At 48.9% G+C, this 15,525-nt stretch overlaps 1 protein-coding gene across 1 annotated transcript in view; it reads right to left on the reverse strand.

The window, feature by feature from the left end:
- Positions 1-14,668, reverse strand: part of ZFHX3 (zinc finger homeobox 3) — a 261,276-nt gene extending 246,608 nt beyond the window's left edge. Inside the window, exon 1 of the mRNA XM_030925334.1 lies at positions 14,537-14,668. The gene's annotated coding sequence lies outside the window, so the exon portion shown is untranslated. The remainder of the gene's footprint in view (positions 1-14,536) is intronic.
- Between the last annotated feature and the right edge of the window lie 857 nt (positions 14,669-15,525).

Here is a 15,525-nt window from a genome sequence, read left to right on the forward strand (position 1 = left end):
TAGTCCTTCCTGGCCTGAGTGCCACCACCCTCCATGGATAGGTGACCTCGGCTGCCAGACACCTCCTTACCCCCTATCCCCAGTCCCCTGGAGCCCTGCCAGCACCCCCACATAACCAACCGTGGCCTTGGAGAGGAGAGAAGAGGAAAGGCCTTGCCAAGCACCTGGAGAAAAAGGGGTTAAATGTCCAGTGTCTGACTGAGGGAGAAACTTCCCCTCCCTTCCAGGCGCCTCCAAGGGTTCGTCCTCAACAACTATTGTTATTCAAGAACTGCATCTTAGCTGAGCCCCCCGCCTCCCAGCACTGGGTCTCGACAGAAGTGAAGCGGGGCTGCCTGGTGTCCCAGCACAGGGCCAGATCATATCCTCCAAAACGTGAACAGTTTCAACTTGACTGGGGGGAAAGGGGGTAGGCGGGGGGTCGGGGACGGGGGGGGGGGGAGCCTGGCACTCCTTTTAAATGCAGATTTGAACTTTTCACCCGGGGTCAGACAGCTGCAATGCTCTGTCCCCAGCAGAGGCCAGCGCCGGGGCCCCTTCCACCTCACACTTTCACAGTTTTTTTCCTGCCTGCCAGGAGGCCATTCTGTTAAAGGAATTCGATACCTCCCTCCCTCCAAACCCAAATCCACACCCACTTCTCAGTTTACCAGGGACACAAATCCCACTGGCATCCTAGAGGAGACCCTCGAATCGTAGGAGGCTGGCTGGGTGCTCTGAGAATAGCAATGGCGACGGAAAACTGTTCTTGTCACATGTATTGACCAAGAAACGCTAAGATCAACAGTGAGAAGACCCCAGGACTTCCCGGGCTGGTCTGAAAGCAGCATCTTCTCTAGCGTACATTTCACAATGGCGCTTTCTGCTAGAAGCCAGCAGACAGTTCTCCCTGCTATTCCACTGAGAAGAGCTGTAATGGTAGCAAGGCTGAAATCATTTAGCTTCGAAAAGAAGTCACTTCCTGGGTGAACAAGAAAAACTGTAACAAACTAAAAAAAAAAAAAAAAAAAGTCTAGGATGGGACTTCTTGCCTCCATTACACCCCTGATTCTCATGGGCAAGGCTGTTTCTGATTTTTCCATATGACCCTCTGTCCCTCCATTTCTCCTCCTCCAATGAGAGGGGGAGACTTTCCCAGACTAGGGAAAGAGGTTTCCATTCCATGGCATCAAGATAAGGCAAGAAAGCAGAAATCCAAATAAACACTAAGAGAAGATGAGGGGAGGTCTTGCCAGGATCGGTGACCTTCCCAACAGGGGTAGCGTCTACAACTCTCATCTTGGAGGGCACTAGAGCCTCCAAAAGAAAGTCCCCTCCAAGCAATGCACCACACTGTCCCTGGACTAGCCAACCCAGAAGCCTGTGTGTGTGGTTTAGAAATGACTGTGAAGTCAGGAAAACCACACCGATTACCTACAGGTAGAAGGTTCTAGATTCATGCCTTCCTCCTGCCACAAACTAGAGACCCACCATGGAGAGGGTGAAACGAGGGTTTCTAGAGGCTCCCTGCAGCCCTGTCTGTGATTTCAGTAACATACATGAAGCAGTAAGTCTGCTGTAACAAACATACTAGCACTCACAAGAATGAATGAGAGTGGGCCTGTCCCTCAAGGAAGTGGCCCATGCCTTACTGCCACTGCTGGTCTTCTGCCTCTGGGAAGGTTTTCACAGTCAGGTGAGCACCCCCACCTGTATGCCAGGAAGCAGTTTACAGAACACTGGCACCCCAACGTCAGTTCTATCTCCTAACAATCTCATGAGCATGTCGGGGGAGCTAGGCATTTCTGACCAAACCCGCTGTGTGCAGACTGAGCCTGCAACCCTGGACCCCAATAAATGCAAACAGCTGGTCACAGGGGTGATGGCTGACTCGGTTCCATCAACAGAATGTCTCAGAAGAGCACAGGGCAGCAATCTCTTGTTCCAGAGCTGCACCATCCACTAGGTAGTCACTGACCCCTTGTCACTACCGAGCCTATGACATGTGGCTTGTCTGGACTGAGATGTGCTGAAGGTATAAAAATACAGGATTCCAAAGATTTGGTACAAATAAAAGGGATGTAAAATATCTCATTAATAGTTTTCTTAATATTGATTACCTGTTAAAATGATAACCTTTTGGATATACTGGGCTAAAAATTAATTTTGAAAATTAATTCCACCTGTTTCTCATAATTTAACAGAAAATCTGAAATTACCTATGTGGCTCACACTGTATTTCTACTGCATGGTCCTGTTTCAGAACGTCTGCCTGGCTTTCAACTTCAGATTCAGGCAGCATTCTAAGTGTTCTCGGATATGACTGAGACAGACATCTCTTGTCTGTCTTGAATATCTCCCTAAAGCTACAATGTACTGGCTCCCAAATGATACTTTTAATTGGGCTGAACAATCTGACTATCCAATAACCCACTGCCAAGCTCAAGTATAAACTAAGAAAAAAGGCAAGGTCAGATGTGCACCCAGAAGCTAGACCAGCTCAGTGGGGTGGCACACCTCTTCCAAAATTTTATCAATCACTTCTGAGACCCACAGCGTGCTTTTAAAAAATAGTAATAGGCCAGGCACGGTGGTTCACACCTGTAATCCCAGCACTTTGGGAGGCCAAGGCAGGTGGATCACTGGAGCTCAGGAGTTAGAGACCAGCCTGGCCAACATGGCAAAACCCTGTCTCTATCAAAAAAAAAAAAAAAAAAAAGAAAAGAAAAAGGCCGGGCATGGTGGCCCACACTGGTAGTCCCAGCTACTCGGGAGGCTGAGGCAGAAGGATTGCTTGAACCCAGGAGGAGGAAGTTGCAGTGAGCCGAGATTGTGCCACTGGACTCCAGCCTGGGAGACAGAGCGAGACCCTGTCTCAAAAACGAAATAAAAATAGGTCATTTATTGTGGTTTAATACCAGGACTACCCACGAGGCTTGTCCAGAAGTAGGCTGTCTCCTACTGCAGCTTGATTTCTTACTATCAAGGGAAGACTTCTCCCCTTTAACTGCCCTTCTGTAAAATATGCCCAGCAGGAGCCTGGTGTCCACCTTCTCCCCCACCCCATACGCACACACCACACAGCACATGCGTGTGCGCGCACAGACTCTCTCTCTCTCTGCAAGGGGGGAGGGCTGGGGGAGGAAGGTGCAGGCAGCACAGATGTGGCCCCTTTCCTATTAGAAAGTCCCTATTCTGCCACTAGGGATCACAAGGCCAGTCTCATTTCTCTATGTAAATGAACTTTTTAGCCACCTCCTCAAAGAAGAAAAGCGGCACAGATGCGGAAGGCCGGTCCAGAGGCACACAATTACAGCCATTTGCATTCCTCCAGCAGCCGGATTAGCACAGGAATGTGCTCTGCAGCTTTGTGGGGGGAAAAGGAGTTTAGGAAGAAAGGGATGGGTGGGGGGATGTATTTCTCCCCGGTCTGTCCATCCAAAGCTCCATGATCCACTTCCACTTCTGTGAGAGTCAGAAAGTGGAAATAACTCTTGCTCAGCTTCTAAAGGAGGGGGGGGTTGAAAAGGCCCAGTGATGAGGAGGGAGGTGGAGGTAGAGGGAAGAGGAAGAGGAGGGGGAGAGGGGCCGGGAGGAGGGGGACTGCATGTATTAACGGAACTGCCCCTCCTGGCGCTTTGATCCCCTCGGTCGGTCGCTAGGAGAAACCAACTTCTCTCCTTGGGTTAATCAAAACCAAATTACTCAGGAATGTGGCAGGACAGGTCTGAACTTCCAGGTCCCTTTGTCTTTGAGGATTTAAAATGAAAAAAATAAAATTGTTAAAGCAGATGGCCGTGGCCTACTGAAGAGGTGAAGCGAAGAGTCTGAGGGAAGTTCGACCACATCTCTCACCCTCTAAAAAAACACACCCGCAAACTTCCTATGCCAATTTGTCGTGAGGTAAGTTATTTTTGTAGACTACGTCCAAAAATCAGAAGAACTGTCCATTTCATCCTTACTGCTGCCCAAATAAAAGACCCTCAGTCCACCCTTCCATCAACTATACCTTATCAGAGTATAAATAGCAAAGAATGCCAGATTTAAGATACACCCGTGTATCACCACCCGACTATTAAAAGCAGAGTCCACACTAGCTCAAGAACATACGTTTTCCAAACACAAAGTCTGGGAGTATTTTTCAGTGTAAATTTCTTCCTTAGGAATACTGGGGTAAGGAGGTATTCAAATATCCGGTTGCTATTCAAATGCATCCATGAAATGCCATGGTCACTGTAAAATTCTGCATCTCTTTAAGTTCTAAGAAAAGCGGTTTTTAGGGAATGACTCAGAGGAGAGATGAAAGATCCCACTGAGTAACATAAGATCCCACTGCTCATCTGTCGTCTAGAAAAAGCGAGAAACCTGCCACCCAGGGCTGTTGTGTTTACTAGGAAAGTCTGCTGGGTGTGCTGGCCAGCCCGGCGACAGTTTCAATAAGTCAAGAGGCAACAGGAAAAAGCTGACCTCAGAGATGAAAGAAACCTGGGGCTTGGAGCTATATTAAGGCCTCCACACCTCCTCCCGGGCTCACAGCTCTGGCAGGCTTGTGGCACTGTACAAGATGTGGGCCTGCACTTCAGGCTCCTGGAAACTCTAGAATGCAACACCCCGGTATGTGCTATCATTAGGGACAGTAAAAAGTGACATAGCCCAAGGCACCCAGGAGCAGAAATATGAACAGCCCTTTGTGTATTATAAAATGCTGCTATGCTTCACTGTAAAACCTAGCCAAACCCCAGGTCCCCCACCCACCCAGAAAAGATAAAATAAACAAACAGAGCACCACCAGTTAAGCTACAGAGCCAGGATTCAAAAGATAAAGTGAGGCCAACACACAGCCATGACTACCAGCTTGCCATAAATTGTAGCTGGCCCCAGGCATACAGGTTATCTGGGAAGCTGCACACTAACTTTTAAAATACTCTTCACCTTATCTTTAAGCCCAGTAAACACACACATACATCACCCGTCTTAGATCTCAGCCATTAGTATTCCATTTAGACTTTCCAAAACAAGGTCATTCCAGAGGGTCCTTCCCCTCTTTCCAGTCACAGCTGTGGACTTTCATCCCCTTGTCCAACAAAGGGAACTTGTACACAAAATTAACCTGAAGCATTAGTCTGTGTGATGCGAGAGTCCACGGGGCCCTCGGAATATTGACCCTGCCCCCCGTCCTCCCGCCACCGTCCAGGCTCAACCCAAGATCCTGTCTAGAGGGCCTCCCCCGTGGAGGCCGGGGCAGCTTCCCTAGAGATTACAGATCCTGCCCCTTCAGCCTCTGCTTCTCAGCTGCAGCTGTGCAGCCAAGGAAGGCCTTACCTTTCAGAGAATAAACAAAGACAAGAAAAAAACTTCCTCCCTGACTCAGTAACAGTAGAAAATGACCTGACGTCATGGCTGCAAAGGACCAGAATCATCCAAGAACTAAGCCATCCAATATGATGGCCACAACCCCACGCGGCTCCTGAGCACTGGACATGGGGCTGGTCCTGAGCATTGAGACGAGAACATCATGATGAAATCATGGGTTGCTGAAAATAACTGTTTTAAACTTAATTCCACCTGTTTCTTTTTACTTTTTATGAATGACTTAGGAGGAAATGTACAATTACATATGAGCTTGTACTCTCTTTCTATTGGACAGCACTAGAGAGGTGAAAATGTTATCACCTCAAGTGCTAGCATATTACCATGCTCTGAAGGGAAAGACTCTACCTTTTTATTACTATTACTATCATTATTGAGTCAGGATGTCACTCTGTCACCCAGGCTGGAGTGCAGTGGCGCAATCACGGCTCACTGCAGCCTCTACTTCCTGGGCTCAAGCAATCCACCCATCTCAACCTCCTGAGTAGCTAGGAGTACAGGCATGCACCACCATGCCAGGCTAATTTTTGTATTGTTTTTGTAGAGATGAGGTCTTGCCATGTTGCTAAGGCTGGCATCGAACCTCTGGGCTCAAGAGATCCTCCTGCCTCAGCCTCTTGAGTAGCTGGGACTACAGGCACACGCCACCAAGTCCAGCTAATTAAAAAAAAAGAAGAAGAAAGAAAGTTTGTAGAGACATGGTCTCCCTATGTTACCCAGGCAGGTCTCAAGCCCCTAAGCTCAAGCAATCCGCCCGCCTCTGCCTCCCAAAATGCTGAGATTACAGGCTTGAGCTACCACGCCCAGCCCAGATTCTTCATTTTTAAATGCCAAAAAGTCCAGTGTAAAATTAAGCAAGTAGTATCATCTGGTATCAGGTGGAATCACATAGGCAGAGGCTGCTCAACTCCTGGGCTGCAGTGAGGGAGTCGAAATGGGGGGAGGGGCCGGGAACCTGCCATTGTTTTAGACCAGGAGAAGCAAATGTAACCTCTATTTCAGGGGTTCTCAACTGGAGGTGATTTTACCTCCCCAAGAGACAGTGGGCAATTCCTGCAGACATTTTTGATTGTCACATCAAGGGGAGAAGGTGTCACTGGCATCTAGCAGGGAGATGTCAGGGATACTAAATGTCCTACAATGCACAACGTGGCCCACTCCCCCAAAAAACAATTATCCCCAAACATCAACAGTGCTAACACACAACCAGGAATGGACCAGGCCTGAGGTCCACTCAAGTATATCTCTTTTTTTATTTTTTTGTTTTTTTATTTTTAGTAGAGATGGAGTTTCACCACGTTGCCCAAGCTGATCTTGAACTCCTGAGGTCAGGCAATCCTGTCTCGGCCTCCCAAAGTGCTGGGATTACAGGCGTGAGCCACCGTGCACAACCCAAGCCCACTTTTAATACTCAGATGTCCGGGGGCAGGAGAGGACACCCCTTTGCAAAATGGCTTCTCTCCAGAGCTCAGAACTGGTCATAAGTGTGAAGGCTATAAACAATGTGAAGAAATGAAAATACTACTAATAATTTAAAAACTATAATCGCTTTGTCGCCAGACTGGGTTGAGTGTCAAGGGTTGATATGTCTGGGCAGCTCTGTTTTTCAAGCTAGTAGGTTAAAATGGGGTGTAAAACTCAAAGCAACATAAGGCAGGCTCCCCCTCAAGCAACGGTATGCCTCTAACAGAGTCTGAACCGGGGGAGTCACTGGCATGCCCAGTTCACCATGCCTGACCACACAGGCTAGGCCTGGGTTCCTGTGACAGGCAACGGAGCAGCACAGGAGCTGTGATGGGGCCTGCAGGTACAGGAAGGGGCCAGGGCAACCGGCAGGCGAGGCCAAGACAGGAAGAGCGTGGTGCTGAATGAGAACAGCCCAGCCAGGCTGGGAGGCTGAGCAGGAGGGGGTAGAGGGGAGGCACATGATAATTAACTCTGCAAGTTGATAGTATTTGCATATAAATGCCTCCACAAATCACTACAAACAAGCCAGGACAAGTCAGGCCTATTAGCATATACAAGCCAGCCCGGGAAGGCCTCTCTAGGTGGGTCATTGAGTAGGCTGCTCACTTGGAGGGCCGCCTGCCAGCCTGAGGAGGGGGACAGATGGGGAGGGCTGGGGCAGATGGGGGACACTATCTATTTCCGACTCTTTCACTTCTGAATACGGTTGCAAAGATGTCAAAAGGAGTTGGCTCTATTTCCACCCCATGGGGAAGAACAGAAGAATTGCTGGAACTTTTAGTTTATTTCTTGCAAGGTGGTAAGAAACGAAAGGTAGCAGAGGCCATCAGTGGCAAAGAAAGAAATGAAAAGGGCGTGGAGATGGGAGCTAATATCTGGAGAGGCTTTTCAGTATGCGAAGTGCTGTGAAGCCCTGATTCCTATTTCATTTACTTCCCACTATGAATGTAAGGTATGCATTACGCCCATTTTACAGATGAAAGAAGTGAGGCCCAGAGAAGATAAATTACTGGTCCAAAGTCACATAGCTCGGGTCTCCCACCAATGGCCTCAGCAGAGGGTGTAAGGCCCATAGCAGAGGAAAGAGCAGAGGCCGCCTTTCCAAGGAGTGCACTTTTTTGATTCACCTTTGCTTCTCCCCTTCACTGTGAGTCCCCATTTGAAGGGGATTTACAAGCAGCACTCTGGTCCTCAGCCAGACTCTGCCCAGTTTTATTTTGTAATTATTTCCTACCTTCAACCAATGAGGAAGACCACACCTCCCCTCCAGTTAGACATCTGGGAGTCTGCACCAGGGTTTCCTCTGTCACCCAATTTTTCCACTGTCTGGATAATTTTTATAGTTTCACCAGGAAGGGCAAAACACATTGACAGTCCCTTTCCAAAAGGCGTAAAAGTTCTCTGCTTTCCCCAAATATACCTCTGGATTTCCTATCTGTTGGAAAAACCAGCTTCAACTTCCTCCATTAAAAAAGGGTGTGCAGGGCTGAGGGGACCCTATGACTGTCATTTCTGCCATTCTTTACTTGAATGACATTTTTAAAGTGGACAAAATACTATCTTATGAAAAACGAACCAACAAGGGTCCAGGTAACACACATTCATGTAGTCAGGTACAGATTGAAAGCCTTCATCAATGCCAATCTCAACACAATTCAAGATTCTGTTAGGACCGAGATGGCATTTAAAAGCAGTCGCTTGAGTAGTGACACCAACCTCCTGCCGCACACACTGAAATCCATGGGCCTCTTCTAAAGTGTCCAAAAGTGTCCTGACACATTAACATTGATGCAGATACTCCACAGAAAAACAGCAGCGCTGTTAAAAGGGAAGCAGAAACCACTCCCCCAGTCAAGGCCAAATGTACATTAAGAACCAAGGCCTTGAGCCAAACAGCATTTTAGGAAGCAGGGCCTGAAATGGTGGAAGAGGCTTGCATTGCTTCTTGAGTAGCTAAGAACAATTGTTTAAAAAAAGAAAAAAGAAAAGTTGGGAGATGGAGAAGAAAGGCACCCGTGTGTTCTTCAGCAACTTGCACGGGACAGAGATGTTGGGAAGAGAGAAGTCATCGGACATAGGCCACTCAGAGACTGGAAGCATGGGGAGCAGCTCAGTTCATGTCTACACATACATGGTTTTTATAGACTTTCAGGAGTTTAAACGCTTCTGAAAAGCGCTGTTTGGATACTGAAGGGAGACAGACTTCGATATTTGAACAGGCACTTATATGACTTTTTTGGCGGATGCAGGGCTGAGATCAACTATCAGATTAAGCCCCTTGGTCTTTCTGCACTCAACTAATCTGCCTCCTGCCTCTCCACTAAGGAGATTTAAATGAGAAGACAGAGAGCAACTGCCTCTGAACTGGAATTTTCCTACAGAAATGCAGAGCCTATGATAGACATGGGCACCAGGAACCATTTATCCCAAACCCAGCCTAACCGATACACTCAGAAGTTTTCTCCAGTCACACTCCTGGATGGAGTCAGGAACAACCAACAAACAAGCAAAACTGTTCTTTTGCCTCCTCCTTGAAAGAACCCCCATCAAGAAGCCTACACATGACCCCTCCAGTGTGTAAGCCCCAGTCACACCTAAGCACCCCAAATCACCCCAAGTACTAAGTCCCACTCATTAACTAACACTCTCTCCCATATACACAGAACAGGGGGTACAGGCAGTCACTGACTCCTGCCCTAGAAGCATGGGGACAGGGGTATCACTCCCAGATCAAAGGTTTGTGGCCAAGATAACTTTCGGGACAGTGGATGAAATCAGCAGCAGATGAAAACTCCACCGCCTTTTTCAGAGTCCAGTGGAGCCAGTTCTCCCACTTCCAATCCAAGTCTCCCTGCTGATGACCGAAGGTGATCTATACATTCCTAACTAACTGCTGTCCCAAAAGACCCACTTAACAATTAAACTCCAGGTCACCATTTTAAGAAAGTCTTTAAGGCCCTTATGTGATCAGCTTCCTCCCAGAAATCAAGCAGAATAGAAAGTGAGAGGCATCCCAGCACCAGCCCATCTTCTCAAGGGTTGGCCTTGCAAGGGAGTTTCAGTGGCTTCATCCCAAACCACCAGCAGCCAGGAGTCCCGGCAGCAGATGTTTTGCCTGCCTCACTGGAAGCTTTAGACCTGACTCCAGGGAGGGAAAAGGATGGACACATCTTAGAGGCAGCACATATGTTAATACCAAAGCTCAAAGAATGCACAGCGGAACGACCTAAGACCTCCAGGACACAGCAAGCCAGCAAAGGCCCCTCTGGGAAGGTACACGTCAAACCCCCCATGCAGTAACACTCATGTTGATGAGACTGCTGTGGTGACCCTCTGGTGGACAGGGAGAGGGGGTCACCCAAAAGGCAGATGAAGCCCAGGCATTTTGCTAAGAAGCCAGAAGTCTTGCTCCAAAATGAGGCTGAATTTGCCACCTCGCAAACTTTCTATGTCTCCCTCCCTATTTGTATTTGAGCTGTTATTCTTGTAAAAGCAAGAAACTCCATGAATGAAGGGTGAAAGAAAGGCAGAAACATTAAAGAAAAAAAAATCGCCTTTAAATGTTAAAGGCCAAAGTACTTTCCTTGGGCAAATAACTCTCCAGAGACACCCCTGTCACTGCCGAGACCAAGGCCTTGCCCTCACCCACCTGTCCCCTGGCCCAAAGAAGGAAAACCAGAAACATTTCACTTGTTTCCCTCCTTCTGAGCTTCAGCTCAGTGCTGCTGTCAGTGGGCAGTAAGCCTTGCTCTGCACCTCTGTCCTCAGTTTCTGTCCATATAAGAGTCATTTACCATATTAGCCCAGAGAAGCCCTCCAACATCTGATTGCCACTTTGCACATGTTCAAAGAGATCAGTCTGGCAGTCAACTTTAAATCATAGACAAAAGCCATCTGACAGTTGTTGATTTTGTAGTGCTTCTCTTTAATCTGGATTTTGAAAGTAGCTCGCCAATGAGCCAAGATTTCTGCCTGGGTCTCTCCCTTGGGGCGGTTTGACCCAACTGTAGCTTCTGTGTGCTCCTTTCTCAATCTGAGTGGCCTAAGGACACAGGACACTGTGCTTTGGACAGAACAGGCACCCTTTAAGATTTAAACTAGCTCCTGCCAAGGAATTCCCTTGCCTGGATTCTATTAAAACTGGGTTCCCATTTCCCCTGACCACAGTTTTTTAACTCAGGCAGAGGACGGTGGTTCTGAGCTGTGCTGTGATTTCTAGTAATAACCATTACCACCAAATTCTCGTACCAGCGCATTTGGATGCCCCTATGAAGTTAACTGTAATGGAATCTGCCTCCCTGTTGTGTTTTTACAGTAACACCCCCATCCTGGTTAATTGCACCAGCCTTGGGAACCAGAGCAAGCCAACAGGCCCAAACATCACAGAAATAGGCCAGGCGAACAGCAAGCAATCATTTCAATAACAAATGAAAGTATAAACCACAGCACATACTGTACTTCTTCAGGTTACTGACAGGCATCTTCAGTGTGCTGTACAAGTGAGTGTGAGATGGAGTTTACATAAGTTTGTTCAGGCCAGAATCATTGCTGCCTACTTACAAATCAAGGCTAAATCCTTCGAGCTGAGAAACAAGTGAGTTACTCTTAAAAGGTGAGTGTTTGTTTGTTTGTTCGTTTTGAGACAGACTTTCACTCTTGTTGCCCAGGCTAGAATCCAATTGTGCAATCTCAGCTCACTGCAACCTCTGCCTCCCAGGTTCAAGCGATTCTCCTGCCTCAGCCTCCTGAGTAGCTGGGGTTACAGGCATGCGCCACCACGCTCAGCTAAATTTTGTATTATTAGTAGAGACAGGGTTTTTCCATGTTGGTCAGGCTGGTCTCCAACTCCAAACCTCAAGTGATCGGCCAGCCTCGGCCTCCCAAAGTGCTGAGTTTACAAGGCATGAGCCACCATGCCCGGTCAAAAGGTATGTTTTATAAAGACAGCTCACTTTCTTCCCCTTTAAATAATTCAAGCCAGTTCCCTATACTTTTACAAAATGTTGCTTAGTCACTTAAATATTTACTTTTTAAGATGACACTATTACAACTCTGCAATAAAAATAATTTCACAGGTAAGGGTATGCTCTGAGCCCTCAAGTATTTCCATATTCTGATACTTTGTAAGGCGGAAGAAAAAAAGCTCCTACTCATGAAAGATACACCAAAAAGGAACAACTGCACACAGTGGTAATAAGGACATGTTTCCTGGATGCCAGAACTAAGCCACATCACCACTAGCCCCAGATAATGCTTTTCCAGCAGTCTGTAATCACAGATTTATTCTAATGAACTAACCACTTTTGGGTCACCAAAGATTAGCCAGGCCGGTCCTGGGAGTGTCTAGCAAGCATCATTTAAAGTCATAATGATGAAAACTGAAATCTTGCTTATTTTAGCTCCTTGCCACTGGGCTGTCCAATTGGCACTGAGTTGACACAGCAGTTAAATTCAACCTCAAAGCAGCAAGAAGGCAGGCACTTCACTGTCCTGTTGGGAAGAGCCAGGCAGGGGCCTGTGGAGAGCACCGTTTTACTTGGGCCTTTCCAACCCGCCCTTAACATTCATTTGTGCTATGGAAAAACGGAAGGAAAGGAACCAAAATTAAGTTTCAGGTGGTTGGGGAAGCAGCATGGATTTATATTATTAGTATTATTATTCTGGAATAGTTAGCAAGTGTTTCTCAATAGTTCCCTGTTCATCAATACTGTTTTCTGGAGAAAAGGAAAACAGTAGTTCTAGTTCATAGAAAGTACAGCCACTCAAAAAAAAAAAAAAAAAAAAAGTGAGGAGGGGGGTTGAGAGAGGGAAGTGACCCATGTCAAAAAGACAGAAGGTCTCCAAGTCACTTAATTCCTTGTGATTCCGAAAGGGCTGTTTTTAAAGTGTAAAAGTGCTCGCTTCTGCATCTGCTCCATGTTGTTAAATAACACTTGTGTAATTAAATAAAAGAGCCAAGTGTGACCCCAGCCCAGTCTGAGAGGCACTTTACATGCTTTCCGAAAACTGTGCTGGAAACGCCATGCGGACAACTCCTCAGTCCTGTAATTTACAAAAGGGAGAGAGAAAAAGTTTCTTTTGGCCATCATAGCTACACACTCTCTGAAAGGGTGCCTGCAATGAACGCAAATATAGGTGTGCAAACATCCAGATATGTACCTCTCTCCAAAGACCCCATTCTTGAAACCCTTCAATTATTTGGAACCGTGGTCTCCTGACTTCCCTCACACCTCACTTTTGCCTTAATTGTTTTTAATGTTTGAGTAGCAAGAGGGATTCCTAATCTCAGGGTGCCAGTGGCTGTTCTGATAACAAGGAGCAGACTCACGTTCCTTGCTATGGCCTGTCTCCATCAGGTTACCTTGGAAGGTGTATGTTTTCCTACCCAAGACAGTCCCCACCACAGCACTCACACGTTCTCCTCCAGCCCAGCCTCCTGGAACTCGTGATTTTCAGGGTTTCCCTTGAAACCTATCCAGAAACCACAGCCGTTAACTGAACATGAAGATTTGACACCTCCTGAATTTAGGAATGAGGGGACTCCAGGGGCCAACTCTGCAAACTCACACCTGCTGCTTGATGGCAATGAAACAGTTTCCCCAGCTAGGGTGAGCTTTAAATTATACTCTATTTATTTAGTGACTTGTCTCCAAGGATCTCAAAGCATAGAGAGAAATAAGATGACGTGTAACTTTCTCACAATATACCCTCAAGGCTTTGCCCTGGTGCATTCCGACAAGAAGGCCCCAGTCTGAAGGGGAGGCCTTCCCTTTGTGCCCAGGCAGGGCCATCTGTCCTCTCTGGGGTTATCTATCAGTGGCTTTTTGGGAGTCTTCAAGGCCTGTTAAATGACACAAATAGAGGGCAGGGGGAGGGACGACCCTCTTGGATTCACCTGCTCAGGGCTTTCACTTAAGCCAGTTTAACACATGAGGTACCACTGTGGCACACAAGTCCCTCTTAGCACACACCATGCATTAAGCTGCAGTCTTTGCCCTCCAGGCCTTTTCCTATCATAACACCGGTGTGTCCAAGGCAGAAAAGACCATTTTCCAGAAGGTTCGTTTCCCTCCAAGCCTACAATGCTTCTTTCTGTTGATACTGTTTTTCTGCTACTGACCTAAACATAGGCATTCCTCCTCCTTTAACAGGATAAAGATCTTGACTCTCTCCTTTGCATCAGCTCCCCATCCCGCCCCGGCCCAAGGAAATAAATGCTCTGACTTTTCCAAGAGTGCAAAAAAACTAAAATTAGAGGGTGGACAAGATGTTCTCCAAAGGTGCCCTCCAGCTCCAAAACTCTGATTCTCCCTTTAATTACTCCACAAGTGCATTCTTCACATTGTTTCGAACTGACCAGTGACTTCTCCAGGGCTGAAAAGGGTGCATTTTTAGGCGGAGGCACCCAAACTTCTAAATGACACCAGTACCACAAGCATTCAGAAGGCAGGAACTAATCCAAAAGCAGACTCAGGAAAGGAGAAGGGAGGGGAGGACAGAGGGAAGGGAAGGAAGGAGGAAGGAAGAGCTTTACTGTGTGCCCAGCGGAATTTAGGCGCTCTCACCCTAGGTAGGTGGCAACTGGAGTCTGGGAGTTCAAGTGCATCCAGCCTTCCCTTCCCCCACACGCCCCAAGAGAATGGGAAGTTCAGCCAAGACTCGCAGCACCTGCCCGCGGATCCAGGCCGGCTGCGCGGACCCGGAGGGAGGCTGCACTCACCTGGCACACCAAGCCTCCACGCACCTCCGGAGGGAGGCGGCACTTGCAGGTCCGGGGGCTGCGCCGCCATGCGCAACAACGGGAAATTCCAGTGGCACCCGAGCCACGAGCTCACCCACCCCAGGGGGCATGCTCCCCACCTCCCGCTGGCCCCAGGACTCGGAGGTGGCTCTGGTTAGGAGCAGGGGACCCGGAGACAGGGGAGGGGAGCTCATGTTGGCGGTGGGGCTGGCGGTCGGCCCGTCCCCGGAGGGAGGTCCCCGGGGCGCGGCGGGGATTCACCCACGGGGCGCGGCGCTCGCGTCCCGGTTCCTGGCCTGCCCGCCGCCACCTCCTCTGCCGCCGCCCGCCCGGAATCGCTTTATGTAAATGAAGCCCAACTCGCAGTTTGCAGCACGCACCGCCCGGGGAAGGGGGGCGGGCGGGGCGGGGGGCCTTCGGGGATCCACATTACACAGCAACAAAGCGGAAGGTTAATTTGAAACTCACAGCCCCGCTGCCGCTCGGCTCCCCGGGCAAAGCCTGACATCTACAGTCGTGCCGGGCGCAGGCCGGGTTGCTCCGCGGCGACCGCGCCCGCCCGCCCGCAGGGACCTGGGGACGCACAGGGACGCGCGGGGCCCGGGTGCTCGGCTGAGCTCGCTCTGCTCGGGTCGCAGGCCTTGGGGCAGGCCGGGGGACCCGTGCACCCGGCTGGGGCCAGGAACCCTCACTGCTCGGCCTGCGCCGCCCCGGGAACTGGCCCCGGCGGGAACAAAGCCCGGGCCCTCCCGGAGGCGCTGACCCCTCGCTCATCAAAGGTCAGGGGCCGGCCTAGAATCGGGCGAGAAGAAAGGGACGCGCCCTCGGCCACTAAAAGGAGCCTGGGGCCTCCGAACCGGAGCCATCGCTCCCTGGGCCCCGTCCACGTCACAGCCAGGCCACTCTAGTATGGGGACAGGAGCCAATGTGGACAGGAATTTATTGGAAACACACACCCATCCTATTAA

The sequence above is a fragment of the Rhinopithecus roxellana genome, chromosome 20, assembly GCF_007565055.1.
Source record: "Rhinopithecus roxellana isolate Shanxi Qingling chromosome 20, ASM756505v1, whole genome shotgun sequence".
Lineage (NCBI taxonomy): Eukaryota > Metazoa > Chordata > Mammalia > Primates > Cercopithecidae > Rhinopithecus > Rhinopithecus roxellana.